General features: G+C 38.6%; 1 pseudogene across 1 annotated transcript; it reads left to right on the forward strand.

Annotated features, from left to right (window-relative positions):
* The first annotated feature begins 2,853 nt into the window (after nucleotides 1–2,853).
* Nucleotides 2,854–3,816, forward strand: LOC309834354 (heterogeneous nuclear ribonucleoprotein A1-like; annotated as a pseudogene). The gene has a single exon. The product of its transcript is annotated as a heterogeneous nuclear ribonucleoprotein A1-like (transcript).
* The last annotated feature ends 3,201 nt before the right edge of the window (nucleotides 3,817–7,017 follow it).

The raw sequence follows: 7,017 nt of genomic DNA on the forward strand, positions 1-7,017 counted from the left end.
AGAAAAATCACAAATAAACAATCTAACCTTATACCTAAAGGAACTAGAGAAAGAAGAACAAACAAAACCCGAAGTTAGTAGAAGGAAAGAAATCATAAAGATCAGAGCAGAAATAAATGAACTAGAAACAAAGAAAACAATGGCAAAGATCAATAAAACTAAAAGCTGGTTCTTTGAGAAGATAAACAAAATTGATAAACCACTAGCCAGACTCATCAGGAAAAAGAGGGAGAGGACTCAAATCAATAAAATTAGAAATGAAAAAGGGGAAGTTACAATGGACACCACAGAAATACAGTATATCCTAAGAGACTACTACAAGCAACTCTATGCCAATAAAATGGACAATCTGGAAGAAATGGACAAATTCTTAGAAAGGTATAACCTTCCAAGACTGAACCAGGAAGAAATAGAAAATATGAAGACCAATCACAAGTAATGAAATTGAAACTATGATTAAAAATCTTCCAACAAACAAAAGTCCAGGACCAGATGGCTTCACAGGTGAATTCTATCAATCATTTAGAGAAGAGCTAACACCTATCCTTCTCAAACTCTTCCAAAAATTGCAGAGGAAAGAACACTCTCAAACTCATTCTACTAGGCCACCATCACCCTGATACCAAAACCAGACAAAGTTACAGCAACAACAAAAATATTACAGACCGATATCACTCATGAATATAGATGCAAAAATCCTCAACAAAATACAAGCAAACAGAATCCAACAACACATTAAAAGGATCATACACCATGATCAAATGGGATTTATCCCAGGGACGCAAGGATTCTTCAATATACACAAATCAATCAATGTGATACACCATATTAACAAATTGAAGAATAAAAACCATATGATCATCTCAATAGATGCACAAAAAGCTTTTGACAAAATTCAACACCCATTTATGATAAAAACTCTCCAGAAAGTGGGCATAGAGGGAACCTACCTCAACATAATAAAGGCCATATAAACAAACCAACAGCAAGCATCATTCTCAATGGTGAAAAACTGAAAGCATTTCCTCTAAGATCAGGAACAAGACAAGGATGTCACCCCTCACCACTATTAGTCAACATACTTTTGGAAGTCCTAGCCCTGGCATTCAGAGAAGAAAATGAAATAAAAGGAATCCAAATTGGAAAAGAAGTAAAACTGTCACTGTTTGCAGATGACACGGTACTATACATAGATAATCCCAAAGATGCTACCAGAAAACTACTAGAGCTAACCAATGAACTTGGTAAAATTGCAGGGTACAAAATTGATGCACAGAAATCTCTCGCATTCCTATACACTAAGAATGAAAGGTCATAAAGAGAAATTAAGGAAACAATTCCATTCACCATTGCAACAAAAAGAATAAAACACCTAGGAATAAATCTACCTAAGGAGGTAAAAGACCTGTACTCAGAAAACTATAAGACACTGATGAAATTAATCAAAGATGACACAAACAGGTGGAGAGATATACTATGTTCTTGGATTGGAAGAATCAATATTGTGAAAATGCCTATACTACCCAAAGCAATCTACAGATTCAATGCAATCCCCATCAAATTACCAATGGTATTTTTTAAAGAACTAGAACAAATAATCTTAAAATTTGTATGGAGACACAAAAGACCCCGAATAGCCAAAAGAATCCTGAGGGAATAAAACAGAGCTGGAGGAATCAGACTCCCTGACTTCAGACTATACTACAAAGCTACAGTAATCAAGACAATATAGTACTGGCACAAAAACAGAAATACAGATCAATGGAACAGGATAGAAAACCCAGAGATCAACCCACACACCTATGGTCAACTAATCTATGACAAAGGAGGCAAGGATATACAATGGAGAAAAGACAGTCTCTTCAATAAGTGGTGCTGGGAAAACTGGACAGCTACATGTAAAAGAATGAAATTAGAACACTCCCTAACACCATATGCAAAAATAAACTCAAAATGGATTAAAGGCCTACATGTAAGGCCAGACAGTATAAAACTCTTACAGGAAAACACAGAAAGAACACTCTTTGACAGAAATCACAGCAAGATCTTTTTTGACTCACCTCCTAGAGTAATAGGAGTAAAAACAAAAATAAACAAATGTGACCTATTGAAACTTAAAAGCTTTTGCACAGCAAAGTAAACCATAAACATTACAAAAAGACAACCCTCAGAATGGGAGAAAATATTTGCAAATGATTCAACAGACTAAGGATTAATCTCCAAAATATATGAACAGCTCATGCAGCTCAATATTAAAAAAACAAACAACCCAATCCAAAAATGGGCAGAAGACCTAAACAGACATCTCTCCAAAGAAGACATACAGATGGTGAAGAGGCACATGAAAAACTGCTCAACATCACTAATTATTAGAGAAATGCAAATCAAAACTACAATGAGGTATCATTTTTTACCAGTTAGAATGGGCATCATCAAAAAATTTACAAACAACAAATGCTGGAGAGGGTGTGGAGGAAAGGGAACCCTCTGACACTGCTGAGAATGTAAATTGATACAGCCACTATGGAGAACAGTATGGAGGTTCCTTAAAAAATTCAAATAGCTGGGCTTCCCTGGTGGCGCAGTGGTTGAGAGTCTACCTGCCAATGCAGGGGACACGGGTTCATGCCCCTGTCCGGGAGGATCCCACATGCTGCGGAGCAACTAGGCCCGTGAGCCATGGCCGCTGACCCTGCGTGTCCGGAGTCTGTGCTCTGCAAGGGGAGAGGCCACAACAGTGAGAGGCCCACGTGCCACAAAAAACAAACAAACAAACAAAAAAATTCAAATAGCTTTCTGCCGATAGACACCACCGAGTAAGCATCGTTGACGTCTCCCCCCTCCACTGTCGTCATGTCTAAGTCAGAGTCTCCCAAAGAGCCCAAACAGCTGCGGAAGCTCTTCATCGGAGGTCTGAGCTTTGAAACAACCGATGGGAGCCTGAGGAGCCATTGTGAGCAGTGGGGAGCACCCACAGACTGTGTGGTAATGAGGGATCCAAGCACCAGGCGCTCCAGAGGCTTCCGGGTTGTCATGTATGCTACTGTGGAGGAGGTGGGTGTGGCCATGAAGGAAAGGCCACACGAGGTGGATGGAAGAGTTGGGGAACCAAAGAAGGCCGTCTCAAGAGAAGATTCTCAAAGACCTGGTGCCCACTTAACTGTGAAAAAGATTTTTGTTGGTGGCATTAAAGAAGACACTGAAGAACATCACCTAAGAGATTATTTTGAACAGTATGGGAAAATTGAAGTGACTGAAATTATGATCGACCAAGGCAGTGGCAAAAAAAGAGGCTTTGCTTTCGTAACCTTTGATGACCATGACTCCATAGACAAGACTGTCATTCAGAAATACCACACTGTGAATGGCCACAATTGTGAAGTAAGGAAAGCCCTATCTCAGCAAGAGATGGCTAGTGCTTCATCCAGCCAAAAAGGTCAAAGTGGTTCTGGAAGCTTTGGTGGTCGTCGTGGAGGTGGTTTTGGTGGGAATGACAACTTTGGTGGTGGAGGAAACTTCAGTGGTTGAGGTGGCTTTGGTGGCAGCCATGGTGGTGGTGGCTATGGTGGCAGTGGGGATGGCTATAATGGATTTGGTAATGATGGGAGCAATTCTGGAGGTGGTGGAACCTACAATGATTTTGGCAATTACAACAATCAATTTTCCAATTTTGGACCCATGAAAGGAGGAAACTTTGGAGTCAGAAGTTCTGGCCCCTATGGTGGTGGAAGTCAGTACTTTGCCAAACCACGAAACCAAGGTAGCTATGGTGGTTCCAGCAGCAGCAGGAGCTATGGCAGTGGCAGGAGGTTGTAATTACTGCCAGGAAACAAAGCTTAGCAGGAGAGGAGAGCCAGGAGAGGGAAGTGACAGGGAAGCTACAGGGTACAAGGGATTTGTGAACTCAGCCAAGCACCATGGTGGCAGGGCCTAGCTGCTACAAAGAAGTCATGTTTTAGACAGTACTCACGTGTATGGGCAAAAAAACTTGAGGACTGTACTTGTGACTAATTGTATAACAGATTATCTTAGTTTCTGTTTTGTGGAAAGTGTAAAGCATTCCAACAAAGGGTTCTAATGTAGATTTTTTTTTTTTTTGTACCCATGCTGTTGACTGCTAAGTGTAATAGTCTGATCATGACGCTGAATAAATGTGTCTTTTTATTAAATGTGCTGTGTAAAGTTAGTCTACTCTGAAGCCATTTTGGTAAACTATCCCAACAGTGTGAAGTTAGAATTCCTTCAGGGTGATGCCAGATTCCATTCAAAATTTACTTACACCCTGCTTTGGTGGAGAACCTATTGTCTTCAGAAATTTCGGTGTAGCTGAACTGACAGTTACTGTGTTGTGACCTGGAGTTCACTGTGAAAAGGGTCACCCAAGCAAAGTCATGGAGTTTTTTGGTTATTAATATGATTGTTGGCACATATCCTATGCAATATATCTAAATTGAATTATGGTACCAGATAAAGTTATAGGTGGGAATGAAGCTTGTGTATCATCCATTATCATATGTAATCAATAAATGATTTAATACCTTCTTCTTTGGAATGACAACTGTATGGATTTGGGACTGGCAGAGCTTTGGACCTTCCCTACCCACTACCCCTGATAATGTTGAATGCTACTATCACAATTCAAGTTCAAAACTCTGCCAGAGAATAGAAACCAGATGCTGGTTAATGCCACCCCATAAATCCACAAATTAGAAGTTTTCAGGAGACATTTTTAAACTGACCAGTACCAGTAAGGATTTTACTCTTAACACAAAAACAGGCTTACATTAAAGGAAAACTGTGGTTTCTCTTCTGGTTGGGTGGGTCTTTATATAGGTTTATGGAATGACACACTAGTAATTATCTATATGGAGATAAAAATTTGCTGATATGGTAAGGAACCATATTATCTACTTTAATTTATGCTAACTGCAGTTTTCCTTTAAATATGGCACAAGATGACACAACCATTCTAAAATGTTGTTTGTACAGAAAATAATTTCTAAAACTTTATAGCAGTTTACTTAATATCCAATCACTGTTATTTGTACATAGCTTCCTTTGAGCCCTCCCTTTGGTGCCCTCAGTTTCAGTGCCATTGTACTTAGTAGGATAGAGATTTGTTTATCACTAGGGAAAAAAAATTAAAATAGAATTACCATATGACCCAGCAATCCCACTACTGCGCATATACCCGGAGAAAACCATAATTCAAAAAGAGTCATGTACCACAATGTTCACTGCAGCTCTATTTACAATAGCCAGAACATGGAAGCAACCTAAGTGTCCATCAACAGATGAATGGATAAAGAAGATGTGGCACATATATACAATGGAATATTACTCAGTCATAAAAAGGAACGAAATTGGGTCATTTGTAGAGATGTGGATGGACTTAGAGACTGTCATACAGAGTGAATTGAGTCAGAAAGAGAAAAACAAATATTGTATATTAACGCATATATATGTGGAATCTAGAAAAATAGTACAGATGAACTGGTTTGCAAGGCAAAAATAGAGACACAGATGTAGAGAACAATGTATGGACACCAAGGAGGGAAAGCAGGTTGGGGTGGTGGTGGTGGTGGTGGTGGTGGTGGTGGGATAAATAGGAAGATTAGGATTGACATATACACACTAATATGTATAAACTAGGTAACTAATAAGATCTCCAGTATAAAAACAGAGAAATAAAATTAAATTTAAATAAATACAAGATCTATGGGATAATACAAAGCATGACAAGTTACACATAATAGGGGCTCCAGAGGAAGAAGGAGAGAGAGAAGGGAATCAAAAATGTATTTAAGGGACTCCCCTGGGGGTGCAGCGGTTAAGAATCCACCTGCCAATGCAGGGGACACAGGTTTGAGCCCTGGTCTGGGAAGATCCCACATGCCGCGGAGCAACTAAGCCTGTGCGCCACTGCTACTGAGCCTGCATGCCACAACTACTGAAGCCCGTGCACCTAGAGCCTGTGCTCTATAACAAGAGAACCCACCACAATGAGATGCCCATGCACTGCAACGAAGAGTAGCCCCCACTCTCCACAACTAGAGAAAGCCCGCACAGCAATGAAGACCCAACACAGCCAATAAATAAATAAATTCGTTAATTAATTAAAAAAATACTTTACTTAAAAAAATGTATTTAAGAAATTATGGCTGAAAAATTTCCAAACCTAAAGATGGAAACAGATATTCAGGTGCAGGAAGCACAGAGTATCCCAAACAAGATGAATCCAATTAGACCCACACCAAGATATATCATAATTAAAATAGCAATAGTTAAAGAGAGAATTCTAAAGGCAGCAAGAGAAAAACAAAGAGTCAATTACAAGGAAACCCACATAAAGCTATTAGACAATTTCTCTGCAGAAACTGTGCAGACCAAGTCTTGAAAGGGAAAAACGTGCAACCTAGGATATTCTACCCAGCAAGATTATCATTTAGAATAGAAGAAGAGATAAAGCATTCCTCAGACAAGCAAAAGCTAAAAGAATTCAACAATACTAAACCTACCCTAAAATAAAAATTGAAGGGTCTTATCTAAATAGAAAAGAAACAAAAATCTACAGGAAAGGGAAAAATCATAATAGGAAAGGCAAATATATAGTCAGGACTAAAGATCACTTAGATAAGCCAGGACATAGATTAAAAAACCATCCAAAATTTTTGTAAAAGTAATTGTAACTACAATTAAAATCAAAATAATAAACATACAGATGTAAAATAGGACATCAAAATTACAAAAGTGGGAGAGGAGAGTTAAAAATGTAGATTTTTAGAATGTGCTTGAACTATTATGACTATCAGTCTAAAGTAAGTAGATACAGTTATGGGTCAACATACTTGAAAACCAGGGAAACCACAAATCAAAAACATACAATAGTTCACAAAAACCAAAAAGAAAGGAACTCAAGCATACTACAAAAGAAAATCATCAAACCACAAAAGGAAAAACAAAAAGAAGAAGAAGGGAACAAAGAACCACAAAAACAACTGGAAAACAAGGAATAAA

This window comes from Grampus griseus (assembly GCF_964374135.1).
Source record: "Grampus griseus genome assembly, chromosome: 16".
In the NCBI taxonomy this organism is placed as follows: domain Eukaryota; kingdom Metazoa; phylum Chordata; class Mammalia; order Artiodactyla; family Delphinidae; genus Grampus; species Grampus griseus.